Raw genomic sequence first — 14,893 nt, 5'->3', positions numbered from 1 at the left:
CACAAAGTACCCAGCCGCGAGGGCACCAGGAATGCGGGGCACCGGAATTTCCTGGTGCCCTGCCAGCCGCGTACGTTGCCCAGCCCCTGCCCCACCTCTTCCCCCAGAGCCCCAGCCCTCCTCTGCCCCCACCCCTGTCCCCATGCCCTGAGGACTCCAGAAGGTCGGGCCTGTACTCACCGGGTAAGTGGTGATCGATCGGCCCCAGCTCTGCTCACACCTCTGGCTCCCAGCCACACCGGCCGGTGTGTGCTGGGGGAGTGGTTCTCCTCTCGCAAGCCTGGGAGCCAGGGGAGCGTGGAGCAGGCTGGGGCCAAGTCACCCACTTCCTGCAGGAAGTGACCAGCCCCCATCACCCACGGAGGCCTGGGCCAGCCCCTCCCGCGGAGGCCACGGGCGGGCCCCATACAGCCCCTGCAGAGGCCTGGTGCCAGCCCCCTTGCTCCTCCTCGCGGAGGCCTGGGGCCCCCACAGCCCCCACAGGGATGCAAGAGAGGCACCAAAATAGCTAGGGACGGCTCCTGCACGCGAAAGTACCATTTTACATCAGTGTCCAAATCTGCCCTATATAGAAAATAGGCTGAAGTCACCAAGTCCATTGTTCTGGTGCTGAGGCAGGACCAAGTACTCCTAAACTCTCCACTGACAGGCGTTTGCCCAACCTGTTCTTAAACCCTCCAATGACAGGGATTCCACAGTAGCCTGTTCCCTCCCTTTTGGTAGCCTGTTCCAGTGCTTAACTATCTTTTCCTAATATCTATCCTCAATCTCCCTTGCTGGAAACTCAGCTGGATTACTTCTTGTCTTACTTTGATGGCCACAGAGAACAATTGGTCACCGTCCCTTGTAGACTAAATCCTTTTATATACCTGAAGGCTATCACTGGTTCCCCTCAGCATTCTCTTCTGTAGATTAAACATGCCCAGTTCTTTCAACGCTTCCTCCGTGGTCAGATTGTCTGGGCCTTTTATCGTGTTTGTTGCTTTCCTCTGACTCTCTCCAGCTGGCTCATCTTTCACAGCATGGCATCCAAACCTGGACACAGTAACCCAGCTGAGACCTCACCAGTGCTGAGTAGAGCGACAGTTATCTCCCATGTCTGACATTGGGCCCACTCGCGCCTGCCTCTGCTCCAGTCCACACACCGGGCTCAGAGACCTTTGTGCTGGTAAAACACCCAGTGCAGTTTATTTACAATGTGGGTTCCCACCACCTTCATACAATATACAGCTCTGCTCCAACCATCTTAGGGAGCCCTTAGCTTCTGAGGCAGGTGGGGAGAAGCAATCTCTCTTCTCTCACTGCCTGTTTTCCCTCCTCCTACTTCTCCCTGTATCTTTTTGTAGTCTCTGCCTAATGGCTTAATTAGCCTTCCAGCTCTCCTCCATCCACCAGTTAGGCACTGATGGCTCATGTTCAGTTTGTGATCCACTATAATCTCCAAACCCTTTCTGCAGTACTACTGCCTAAGCAGCTATTCCCACTTTGTATTTGTGCATTTGACTTTTCCTAAGTGTAGTACTTTGCACTTGTCTTTACTGAATTTCATCTCATTGATTTCAGACCAATGAATAAAGCTGTCAATTTGGGCCTAATTTGCTAGACCCAAGATTTTAATTTAAAATACAACTTGAATATTTGAAAAGGCAAACATTTCTGGTTTCAAATAAACATACCTTTTAAAAAAATTGAGAAATACACTAATTGATAGGTTATCTCACAACCACAAAACTGCAGTCAGTGGGAGAACAGACATCAGTAGGAGAAAGAAACTAAACTGGAAACAGGTCAGAACTGCACATTTTTGTTCTGCATTTTCACACACAGTGAATTCAGATCCCAGTTTTCATTTGGCCAATTATACTGTGAGGTTAAGTGCAAAATTCAGAACCAGATTTTGGTTCCAGCTCCACTCTAAAAGAAATGCTCAAGCCAAAATTTCTAAGAGTTGATCTTATACAGGGTGAATTCATTGCATGGAGTCCTCCAAAATTTGGAATGATTGCAGTGAACTGCCATGGTCTTCAAATCAAAATCAAGACAGCAAAATGGAGGGAATATTTTTTAAATGCCCCAAACTATGGATGGGGTGAATGGTAGATCAACAAAGAGACAGAAACTAGAACAGCACAGCACCAAAAATTTAAAAGAACAAAAAGAAAAAGAACAGTGAGGACAAGGCACATGCAGTCAGAGCTAAAATAAACGATAATGTACCACAACGCTTTCTCAACACTCTCCCAGACAACTAGACTGGACCAACACCGAGGAACTGTTTGGGGAATCTGCAAGATTAGTGGATCCATCAGTCAGCAAAGAAAGTATAAGAGCTAAAAAGGGAATATGTAAAATTGACTGTATAAGTAGGGGCTTGGATAACCGCCTGAAGTCAGGGTGGGTGGCATATGTAAATCACATTTTTGTTGGCAATGGTAGGCAGCTAGCCTGTCCAATGTCTCCCTTGCAGTAGACACTGAATGACTGTAGTGAAGAAGAGGCAGTGTAGTAACTGGTATCTCTGGGTAGTACATATCAGCTACTGTGGAGTCAGCACTTTAGAAATCCTGATAGATTACAGAAGTTAGATATTGGAGGTAGATGCCACTGAAGACAATTGACCTTTGGGTTTGCACTCCAGAAAGAGACGGAAAGTAGCCTATCTGTGCAAATGACAAAGACAAAAGGGACACAGCACAAGCAAGTCGTGTAAAGCGTGTGAGAGAGAAAAGGCATCAAATATAAAATATGCAACAAAATTAATGAAAAACAAAGAGAAAAACAAGCCCCAAACCTCCGCATGTCCTTGATTAACAATTAAACTCATCTAATGAATTCCAACCCAGAGGGCATTAATTAGTTTAAATTAGCTGCACTGTACTTCAGTGTGCTAATCCTGGTCTCTCAAAAGCCAAACAGCTGAAGGGCTGTTATTATATACAGAGGGGAAGTTACCATATCGGGATTTTGGATCTTGCTCATTGCAGATCTGGGCATATATACACTACCAACCACCCCAGTGTAATTCATCTTCCTCTGTTTATGTCAACTGCAGTTCTTCTGCTAGATGTGGTGGGAGCACATACACCTGCCATTCCCAGGGCCTATAAGATATATGAAGCTGGATTAGCCAGGTTTGGCTGGTAGTGCTTCAGCCAAGGGATGACTTGCTCTCTTGATCCACCTGCACAGCTGCCACCATGTGTTGAAGTCTCATCTGTGGTGACATGGAGGTGCATGCACTGTAGGCCTTGTCCAGCATCCTCCCAGCAAAATTCACCCGCTCACTTCTTTGAGCCAGCCTTGCCACCACAATGCCACCCAAGGCCAGTCCCTGCTGGCTGGAGGAATAGAGAGAGAACTACATCTGCGGGACACCTCCTCGTTGTGGGAGGTGCTCAGATGCAACAGGGATGGGCATGATCTGCCTAGAACAGACGAGCGAAGGAAGAGTGGAGTTCAGGAGTTTTGCCACTGAAGCCAGTGGAGTTACACCTGTGTGAAAACAGTGCACATGAGAACAGCAGGAGGCCAAGATCCCAGTGGAGAACTGGGGAACTGATAAACTCCAAACTTGTCACCATGTCATCATGTGGCTGGTTAGCTGTGTGTACTTGAGAAGGTCAGTGCCCTGCCACCGCCTGCCTTTGCTTGTCAGATAAAGCTCCCACTCTCCAGGTACAGTGACTAACTTTTTGATTCAGCCTTTCTTCCTGGAGTGTCCCTGCTGGCGTGTCTCCTCCTGCTGCATGTCCATTCTCTCTTCCTCATTCCACCACGCGGCTGCCCTGACTCATTAGTGGTTAGCAGCATCCCACCATCCTCTGAAGTTTGACTCAGAGCAAAATATGCAAGTGTCCCATAAGGCTGTCAGAGAGAATCTACTGACCACAAATCTCTCCTGATTGACAGCACCTGGGCTGAGGCACTCAATGGGAGTTGAGAAAGAGGAGCGATCTGACTGCACAGATTGATGACAGCTCTGTGAAAAGGCAACAAGAGGCAAGGTGGTGTGCAATAAGCACTGCATAAACCACCTGGTATGAAGGCCTTGCATACTTGGGCAGAGCACTGTTATAGCTCCCAGCACTTCCTTGGTTTTGTGTGTCCTGGGAACCATGATTCAATGCATGCTTACTAATGAAGGCCCATCTGCAGATAAAAGAAGTAGCAGCTGGAGGGAGAGAAGTGATGAAAGCTGGGCTGACAATCACAGGAAATTGCTGAGAGGTTGGCAAGAGTTTGTGAAGAATTTATTAAGCCCAAAAGCATCCCTGAGCAAAACCTGTGGAACTTGACAGACCTGCAGGGGCTCTTCAGGGAGACTCGTTTCTGCAGTTGGGAGGGATGTTCTGTGTGTGTGCTTGTCCTTTGGCATGACAGGGTCACTGACTAACGGCAGGGGACTGGTAGCTGGACAGGAAGTCCAATGGGAGCAGGAAGGGCAAGTAAAGAGACACCAGAAGGAATGGAGAAAGAAGTTAGTGTTTCCAAGCTGCAGGGTGCATTGCCCTGGAGAAGTACCATGGAATTAGGTGAGATCCACAGCCTGAGAGCATGCGGTTCAGTCAGCAGCCACAGTGCCTGGGCAGTGAGCTCATCATGTCTAATAAACTACATGGTCGGGCCTGGCTAGTAGTTGGATGGGAGCCTTCCAAGGCAAAGTTATGAGCCGCAGGATGGAATAACAGGCAAATCTACAGAGGTCTGGGTTAGTTTAGATGAGCTCTGCATATCAAAAGGCCTTGTATCTGCGCATATCAGGCAAAAACCAGAGCTGTTATTGAGTAATGTGTGCAAACTAACACCTCATCTTACAAATGGTCTAACTCAAAAAAGGGGATTTGGCCTAAAATGTCCAGATATTTGAAAACATGAAGTACTAACCTGCGAGAGCAAAGATGCCATGCCTGAGCTCTGTGCAGTCACCACAAACAGATTCAGAGGATTTAAAGCCAGAAGGGACCATTATGTCCGTCTAGTCTGACCACTGCATAGCACAAGCTGCAAAATTGCCCTGTGATTCCTGAATCGAGCTCAATAACTTGGGGCTGAAGGGGACACCCAATCCTGAGTTAAAGACTCCAAGTGAGGTAGAACCCACCACACCCCTTGACGGTCACTTCCAGAGGTTCATTATTGTCCTGGCTAGACATTTTCCAGCTTTGTTCCATTTTGACTTTGCTGACTTCAACTTCCACTCACCCTTGTTTTGCTTTTGCTGCTAGCTTAAAGAGCCCCGAGAGCAGAAATCTACTCACCCTGTGCTTGGTCCTTCGCCTTCTCTGTGCTTCCCTTGGGTGGTACAGCAGCTGAATCAAAGGAGGGTTAGTATAAGGCCATCTTTCCAGACCACAGCTTTCCTCACAGCATCCCTTGAGGCAGGGACGTGCTCTTACCTCCATTCACTGGTGGGAGGTTATGGCACAGAAAGACTTCGGCCTGGTGTACCTGTAGAATTTAGGTCACTATAGCTACTGTGCTCAAGTGGGTGAAAAAGCCACACCCCGGAGTGCTGTAGGTATGCCAACCTGACTCCTGGTGTAGCCACAGCCAGGTCAATGGAAGGTCAGCCTAGCTACTGTCTCTTGGGGAGATGGTTTTCCTACAGCAACGGAAAACTGCTCCTGCCTCTTTAAGTTGTGGCAGGTTTATGCCGGCATAGCCACGGTGCCGTAGCTGATGCTGCAGTAGCTCCTGTAGTGTAGACAAGCCCTAAGGCCAGGCAATTAGTGACACACCACCTGAGGCTCTGCCCCTGTGAATCTGTTATTCAGATCTTTTAAAAAGCAGGATGGAGGGAAGAGAAGAAGGGCAATTTCCATGCTGTGCCATCCCAGCCTGCTCTGTAGCCAGGTTCAGACTGCCGAGCAGCTGTCCCTTTCTCCATGCTGCTTCCTTCCCACTCGCCCATCCTCCACTAGCTGCTACCGAGGGGAATCCTACTGCTGTGGTACCGGCTGCTGCCTTTTCCCACTATTGCTGACAGTGCACTCTGGGGTGGCTCCCAAAAGCACCACAGAATGAAGCCTGGGGTCAGAGTGCAGGCTTGAGGCAGCTGGCAGGGTATCTGAGTGGGGTGTGAATTTCCCAGAGAGCCGGAATATCACTGCCAGCCAGAGAGCAGGATCCCCAGGGTCAGTGGTTAGTTAATATTCCTCTCCCAGCTGCCTGGACACTCCCTTCTCAGAGCATCTCCTCCCCTCTGTGAGCCCCCTTTCCCTAACAGACTGGTAAATGTTAAGGAGCAAGGTGGGCAGCCCTCACCCTCTCTGGAGAGGAGCTCAGCTTTCCATTCTCCATCATGTGGCTGGGAACAGCCCCTGCCAACAGCTCCACGATTGTCATGGTCTGATGTGGCCCAGATGGCCCTGTGCCCCTAGGCAGTGGGAATAGTTGACAGGGCCATCTCCTGATCCTACCATTGCAAGATGGGAAAATCCTGTCCAGGGTTTGGGCGGGTCTCCAGAGAGCTCAGATGCAGACAGTGGCCTCTCAGGATCCCTCTGCGGAGGGGAGGGGATAGGCGCGCCCAATCCAGAATAGACCAGTGCAGGAGGGGAAGGGAGTTTGCAGGTCACTCCCTCTCCTGCCTCAAGGACACCAACATTGAAGGTCTTGTCTGTAAAATGGCACCATGGATCTTGTCTCCCGTGTTGTGCAGGTCAGTAACGCACTGCTCATCCTGGGATCTGAGAGGCAGGCTGGGTGCTCTCTGTCTCATGCATCATTGCCAGGGACAAAGATTCTCTCAATCCTGTCGATGGGTTACAGAGCAGAGCAGAATCCAGCTCATGCTCCCAGACCAGAATCGACTCTCATGTGCTGAAAGGAGTAAAATCTCCTTTTTGTGAGTGATGTCTGCAGACACGACTCTGAATACACCCGGGCAGATCAGCTGAGTCACATGGGCCTGTTTCCAGAGAGAGTACCGTGTGGTGGGGAGGGGAAAATGCTCTGCAGAAGGGGGTTGTTTGTGGAGAGTGCCAGCGGTCCGGGTGAGGGCTGCAGTGACAGTCAGACTCAGCCATGCAGAGATCTGAGCCCACACACAGACAGCCCTGAACCTGAGCCTGCTCACCCAGCCCTAATACTGGCTTGAAGGGGGCTGCCTCCTGCTACTCATCACTCTGCTGCTAGAACAGCGCTACGTGTGGGGAGGAAGGGCAGGCCATGGACAGCAAGGAAAAGTGAGCCATGGGTGCGAGGTGGCAAGATGGCTGAGTGGGTCTGGCCCTGGGGACAGGGCAGGCTTCTCAGGAAAGGGAGAAGGTTAGACAAGCCCCTGAAAGGTTTGAGCCAAGACCCAAATTCTGAGGCTAGGTTTGGGAGTGGGGCCTGGCTGGAGCCCAGTGGTGCAAGTCCTGTGCACACTAGCAAGGCCAGTGGGCAGCCTGCAGGGGGCAGAGATCTCTACTGAGAAGCAACCTCCGCCATGGCCCCTAGGCGACACGGCAGCTGATACTGTTTGGCCGGTTTCCATAGCACTCTAGAGGCTACAGGGACCCAAGAGGTGCATGGATTAGTATTAGTAGGAGAATAGCCAGCAGATTGAGGGAAGTGATTATTCCCCTCTATTTGGCACTGGTGAGGCCACACCTGGAGTATTGTGTCCAATTTTGGTCCTCCCATACAGAAGGGATATGGAAAATTTGGAGAGAATCCAGTGGAGGGCAATGGAAATGATTGCGGGCTGGGGCACATGACTTACAAGGAGAGGCTGAGGGAACTGGGATTATTTAGTCTGCAGAAGAGAAGAGTGAGGTGGGGATTTGATAGCAGCCTTCAACTACCTGAAGGGGGGTTCCACAGTGGATGGAGCTCGGCTGTTCTCAGTGGTGGCAGATGATAGAACAAGGAGTAATGGTCTCAAGTTGCAGTGAGGGAGGTTTAGGTTGGATATTAGGAAAAACTATTTCCCTAGGAGGGTGGTGAAGCACTGGAATGGGTTACCTAGGGAGGTGGTGGAATCTCCTTCCTTAGAGGGTTTTAAGGTCAGGATTGACAAAGCCCTGGCTGGGATGATTTAGTTGGGGTAGGTCCTGCTTAGAGCAGGGGGTTGGACTAGATACCTGCTGAGGTCCCGTCCAACCCTGAGATTCTATGATTCTAGGATTCTATGGAGCTCATCCGGGCTGGGGAGGAGAAGGGGCAGGACCACATCACGCTGCACAGGTGCCCCCACCCCATGGCTTGTGTAGGTGGGCCAGAAACAGGCCCATGGAGCACAGAACATGCTCCTCCTGGGGAGATACCATGGGCCACATTCCCAGCAGGGCTGCTAAGGCCACTTTGTGATGGGCCGGCAGCATGGTGTAGCCAGAGACAGTCAGCAGAAAACTCCCCTGCACAGGCGGCTCTCTGAAAGTGCCGGATCCTCCATGTCCTGTGTCAGTCACCCTCTGCCCCCATGTGAGGAGTACGGGCTGTCTTCTGGGCAGGGCTTGGGTGGGATGGAGACTTGGTGATGTGGAGCTCGGCCACGCTCCAATCCTGAGCTCTAGGGGCTCCGTGCCATTGGGGTGTGTTAGAGCTGCCCCTGTGCCATTCTAACTCGTTGGGGGTTGGGGGCTCTGGCTTCCTGCTGGGCTGCCCCCACCCTTTCTGCACTAGCTGAGCTGGAGTGGAGAGTCTAGGCCTGTATGTCACTCCTGCCCAAGGAGCCTGTGCTGCCCTGGAGCCATGCAGGAACCAGAGAGGGACTGGGAGGCTCCACCGAGTCCCTGCTTCCTGGGGGAGTGATCGGCACCAGTCCTTTGCCTGGTGCAGAGGGTTTGCTCCTCTGCTCAGGCTGTGGGTGCTGGCTGTTGCACAGTGTGGGTCAGAGCCAAACCTCCATTCACTGCTTGGCCCTGCTGCCCAGCTGTGTGGGAGGGGGGAACAGCCACCTAGCATCAGTTGCTCTCCATTTGCAAGTTTCTGTGATACAGGAAGCTCACACAGAGGAGTAACGGGTCTCTCTGCAGGGATGTGCAGCAGGGCTCATGCCTGAACCCTCCGGCAATATTTGCAGTGTCCCTTGTGCTTAGTTTGCAAGGGGTCTTTTGCTGGTAGTGCCAAACTTACACAATAACCTCTGCTCCATTGCACACCCAGAGCATTGGGAAAGGTCCCCCCAAAAGCATCTGGATTGCAGGGTGCTCATGAGAATCAAACACTGACTGTTCTGAGGTTCATCCAGGCTCTCAGTGACTCTGAGACACAACGCACACATGTACCCACGCGCACGGGCGCGCACATGCACAGAACTTTAATTCCTGCATGAAATTTCAGAGAAGGCTGAAGTAAACGTGCGCCATTTTTAGCCATGTATTTGTGGGTGGTTAAGTGGAAGCACCAGCAAGCAGCAGCCTGAGGAGGCCCTGTTGCATTCTTACACTAGGCTTGGGCAGGTGAATGACTCATTACATGCTTGATTTCTTTCCACCCAGTTGCTGAGGGTGGTGTCACTTGCCTTCCAGCTGATAGGGAGGTGTTGCTGCCAGAAGATTGGCTGTTGTTCTTTGACATGTCAGAACTTTCCCACGGTTGGTCGGGAGTGCTGCGGGCATGGGAAGGGTGGAGAACTGTTGGGTGGTGTCCTCTCTGACTGATGACATCGCTCATGCATTGAGGAACCACTCACATGAGCCAGAAGACTCGGGAACTGTGCCGAGTGTGGTTGCATTGCATCAGCTTCTCCTCAACACATAAACATCTGGGCCCCTTTGGTTTTTCTGTTCCTACCCAGGCCCTTATCTCTCAAACGAGCAGTGTTTTCCTATGGACTTCCTGCCCTGGCACAGGCTCGTGTGGCCAATCATGCACATGGGTTGGTGTGGGTCTGCTGAATCAGGCTAAGCAACCTGCCAGATTAAGCGATACTGTTTTAGTTGCTGTTCTGCCTCCAGGCATTGATGGCTCTTTTAGGAAAGTGGCAGTACCTGAAATATTAATGTCACCAGTCTAAATGTCTATAGGTGATAACTCTGAAGTGTGATTTACTTTATTTCTCTTTGGTTTCATGGATATGTTTCCTGACACAGAGTTGTTAGAATAATTCAGACTTAGGTCTCTTCTAAACCTCCAATGTTTCCTTTTGCTCCTTCTCCCTTTCACTGGATTCCATTACAGAGTCTTCACTTCTCCTGGCCCAGCCTGAGTCACTACATTGTTCTCCACCTGCACAGCAGATTGTTTAGGTCAGTGTTTCTCAAAGGCAGCCACGGTGGCCACATACGGCCACCAGGGGCTTTTCTAGTGGCCACAGCCTCCTGGACTGTGATTGAGGGGCAAGGTAGCGGCCCCTCCTCCCTGTTGCTTCTGGACGCAGCGCCTTGGTGTTGGTTGCTGGGGCCACCAGCAGGGGTTGGGCCCTGCCTCCCTCTGGAAGCACTTGCACAACGCTGGAGGAGCAGGCAGCCCATGATTTCCCACCTTCCCAGGGGCAGTGGGGCTCAGACTTTGGCTTCCAGCCCTGCGGTGGCAGGGTGGCAGGTTTTAGCCATGAGACTTCGGGCCCATCCCCAAGCTCCGGCCAGCGGCAGCAGGTCCCAGGCTCCAGCCACATGGCTTTGGGCTCTAGGCCCCGTCCCCTGGGCATGGGGCGTCAGGCTTTGGCTATGGGGCTTCAGGCTCCAGCCCCCGTTGCTTCCCTGGCCTCCCCACCCATCCATCCCCATTGTCCCTGGCCCCTGCTGCCTCCCCAACCCCCATACAGGGCTTAATTTGTCCCTAGGCTTTCCTGGGAGTTAGTCTGCTGTGAAAAGTGATACTTGTATGTTTGTTAGTATCACTTTTCACAGCAGACTTACTAGCTAGCAATACATAAATTACAGTGATTTGACCATGTGTATGAGCATATTTATTTGTTTTTCCTAAAACTAATTAAGTATTTTAGGAAAAAGTGTGAGAGCAGCCACAAGCAAGAGTTGGTGGCCGCACTCTGAGACCACCAAAAATTTGTCCTGAAAACCCCTGGTTTAGGTAGAATTGAATTGACACAGGTATCAAAATGTTCATTGTCCATGTGAACAACACGTGCAAACTCTTTAGCTGCATGGAATTTAGTTCACCACAGTTTTGCATTAAGAATATTTTTATTATGTTTATTACTTGTTAGCTGAGACAAAAGGGTTCCGAAAAGAGCAAGAAGACTGCTATGAGGTCTGGGAAAAACTGAAAGATTTAAGCCGCCCAATCTACTTAGCTTGTCAAAGAGAAATCTGAGAGATGACCTGAGCAAATCCACAAATACCTACAAGGGAAGGAGATTTCAGAGGGCAGATGGCTCTTTAATTTAATGGACAAAGACATAACAAGATGCTATGGCTGGAAGCCAAAGTTAGATAAACTCATGCTAGAAATAAGGAACACATTTTTAACATAAGGATAATTAACCTTTGGAACAATTTACCAAGGGATGTGGTTGAAGTCCATCATTTGAAGTCTAGATCAAGATTGGATGTCTTTTTCAAAAACCAAAACAAAACAAAAAACCTCTAGCTCAACCACAATATATGGGCCTGATGCAGGACTTACCCGGTGAAATTCTAGGGCCAGAGTATACAAGAGGTTAGATCATAATGGCCCCTTCTGGGTTTAAAATCTTTGTATTTCAAATATAAATATAAATCTATGAAAGCAAAGATAAATCATTTTCACTTAAGTACATCATGAGTCAGGACAAAGATTGGGTAGCAGGGCTCAAACTTAGAACATTCATACAAAGAAAAAATAGAACAAAATAATAAAAATAAACAACTGAAATTCAGGAAGAACAAGGATTTGACAGAATACTGCCTAGTTCGGCTCGCAATAATAGTAATGAAGGGAACCAACTCTCCAAATATTGTTTTTGCCTGGTCATTCCCCCTCAGAATTTGTTGAGTGTGAAAATACCGGTTTTGTTCTAGCCATCACTGTTTGCAATTAAAGCAGCTAATTGTAAAAGCTCTTTTCCCCACTTTTAGAAACATTGTTATGCACTCCCACTAAAACCAACGGTCTCTCTCTCTCGTCATTGCTGATGAGATCACACTGAGATTACGAGCGAACAAAATACAGTGCTTTGGGGGCATCTCCACGACATACATGAATATCTCATGGTAATGGATGGAGGCCACATCTCAATGCTGATACTGCTTGACCTCTCTGCAGCTGTCAACACCAGTGACAGTGCCCTGCTGGCCCAGTTACATGACACGTTGCTTGCTGGAGGAGGCACAGCACTGCAATGGCTTCAGTTAGTTATTCCACTCCAAGAGACCCAGAGTGATGATAGGCAACTGCTCCCTCCCCTGATGGCCCTCACCTGCAGGGTCCCAGAGGGATCTATCCAGTTCCTCTCCTCTTCAACATCTCCCCAGCTCCCTTGGAGAGGTGTGAGGTGCCACACGCTCCATAGCAAACAATGCCACCACGGTACTCTATGCCATCGCTCTGATGTCACAATGCCTAGCAGAGACCATGCCCTGGGTGACCATCAGCCAGCTCACACTAAACCCCAGATGAGACTGAAGTGATGCTGGCTGGAAGGGGAAAACACTTGGAAGAACTGGCCAGGTCACTGTTCTCTCTTCCATCAAGGGCGACTACCCCCATTCAGCAAATAGCCTCTGGGTCCTTTCTCACTCAGCCCTTCATACATAAGACAAAGGACTATCAATTTTCAAAGTGACTTTCCCCACCTCCTGCTGGGCAGAAATCTTTGCCTCTCCCTCCTGGGCAAAGATCTGGTCACTGCAATCCAGGCATTTGTCACCTCCAGACAGGAGCACTCTAACTTGCTGTACCTGGGTCTGAAGGCCCCAGCACATGCCAAATAGGGCAGCCCTTTTCCTCTCCATTACCCCTGTGCTTCCATCTCTCCATGGGCTCCCAGCCCAGTTCCACTGCCACTTCCAAGCCTTGGACCTGATCTTGAAAGCTGCTAGTGGGGCAGGACACAGTTACATCAGTGATCACATCTCCCTCCATGATCCAGCAAGACAACTGCACTCCTCTGGGATAGGGCACCTTATAAAGGCCAAGAGGAAGCATTTAAGGGCTGGGGACAAGGCACTTGCTGTTAAAGGGGTTGAGCTGTGGAATGACCTTCCAATGGATTTGCACTAATCTAAAATCTGACCACTTTCAAGGAGTGCTGCAAGACCCTCTTTTTGGCCAAAGCAGTCCCACCAGAGCCAACTAATGGGGGAGAGACTGCAGTGGGTGAAAACAACACATACATGTATAATCCCCCAAGCAGAGCCTCCACTACCAGGGAAGGGAGAAGAGCAGAAGACTCATGAAATCCACGAGGGGCCATGCCACACCCATTTAATTTACCTGGGAAGTACTTTGATACTCTGGTGATGGTAGCAATAGACAGACCCAGATTGTTCACTGCCCACCCAGCTCAGATCACTCAGATTAGAGCTTCTGTAAAATCCATGGAGTAAATGTCAGTTTGTTGTGGAGTGGATTTACGGGTCACACAACCGAAAGCTCACACTGTACGCTCTTTGGGGTAGGGACTGTCTCCCTAGAGGTGTGTACAGTGCCTAGCACAACAGGCCCTGATCCTCCCTAGCCCCAGGGTGCTACATAATGCACATTTCTCAGGGTCAGATGGACTCATAGCTCTTTGCCAGGCCTTAGCACAAGCCCAGTTACTAGATTTTTGTCATGGCGCTGCTGTCACAAACCCATGCAAGTCCTGTTTATTTGTTAGCATGGTTAAAGAGAGCTGCCATGCTGGAGTGGCTGGGAAATGTCTGTCACACCATTTGCCCTGCAGTCACTGTAGTGTCAATAGTCTGCAGCAAAGAGTCCTTTTCGAGGCCTGGACTTGGGAATCTGTCCAAGCAGAGACAGCTCCCAAACAATGCACCTGAGGTTTTACAGGATCTGGGACATGGCGTGGTGAACTGCAAGGCCGGATATGTCCAATAAACCTGCTTCTTCTTTACTTTATGACTAAGTCTCACTGTACTAAATTAAAGGCTTCTAGTGACAGAGCATTTAGAGTCTATTTCACATAACAGGGCCATGAAGCTACACCTCCTTGTCCTGCAAGAGTCGTAACCCACATTGATGGCTTTCTGCACACCCCAGCCATTTACTCCACGCTGCTTGTGCCAGGGCACGCTTTATTGCTGTGTTTTTCTTTCTCCTGCCCTGCCACCTTGCACGTGAGTCTAGTAAAACACCGGGGGCTAGATCATTAGCCCCTTACTCACACTGGTGAACACTTGCTCACGAGAGCAGCTCTATCAGCTTCAGTGGTGCTGTCTGTCAGAGAAACTGCCCTCAGTATGAGTAAGGACTTCCGCATCTGGTCCAGCGTCACAGCACCATCCAGCTGGGAAGGCAGCACTTGTCACATTGATTAGCTCTTTGGGACAGGGGCTGTCTGTACTGCGCTGGGCACAACGGGGACCTGTTCTCAGTGGGGCTCGAGGCACTCCACAACAGAACTGGTACATACACTGAACAATGTGCCTGCATTCACCTGGCAGCATGACTGCCCACTGGAGGACGTGGGGCCTTCCACTGGGTTTGTTTCCACTCCTAAAGGCAGCACACTTACTTGGACAAGAAACAAGGTCAATCCAGTGTAACTAAATGCTGCTGTGATCACCACAGAGTTTGGCACTTTCCTGGGGTCTGGGACCCTAACAGCTTATGAGGAGTTTTCGGGTGAGGTCCTAGCCTCACCAAAGGTCAGTGATAGTTTTGCCATCAACTTCAGTGGAACCACAAAAGCACAAGGAGTCTGGTGGCACCTTAAAGGCTAACAGATGCGTCCGAAGAAGTAAGGTTTTTACCCATGAAAGCTTATGCCCAAATAAATCTTAGTCTTTAAGGTGCCACCGGACTCCTTGTTGGTTTTGTGGATACAGACTAACACGGCTACCTCCTGATACTTGACACC

The 14,893-nt window shown here is 50.0% G+C and overlaps 1 long non-coding RNA gene across 1 annotated transcript; it reads right to left on the bottom strand.

The window, feature by feature from the left end:
• Positions 1-9,966: 9,966 nt before the first annotated feature.
• Positions 9,967-12,390, bottom strand: LOC120405563. Its single transcript, XR_005598673.1, has 2 exons — positions 12,290-12,390; positions 9,967-10,158 (listed from the first exon to the last, which is right to left on the bottom strand). It is a non-coding gene; the product is annotated as an uncharacterized LOC120405563 (long non-coding RNA).
• Between the last annotated feature and the right edge of the window lie 2,503 nt (positions 12,391-14,893).

The sequence above is a fragment of the Mauremys reevesii genome, linkage group 5 (assembly GCF_016161935.1).
Source record: "Mauremys reevesii isolate NIE-2019 linkage group 5, ASM1616193v1, whole genome shotgun sequence".
Classification (NCBI taxonomy): domain Eukaryota; kingdom Metazoa; phylum Chordata; order Testudines; family Geoemydidae; genus Mauremys; species Mauremys reevesii.
Note: the sequence above shows the minus strand (reverse complement) of the source record. Positions and strands in the feature narration are given on the sequence as shown.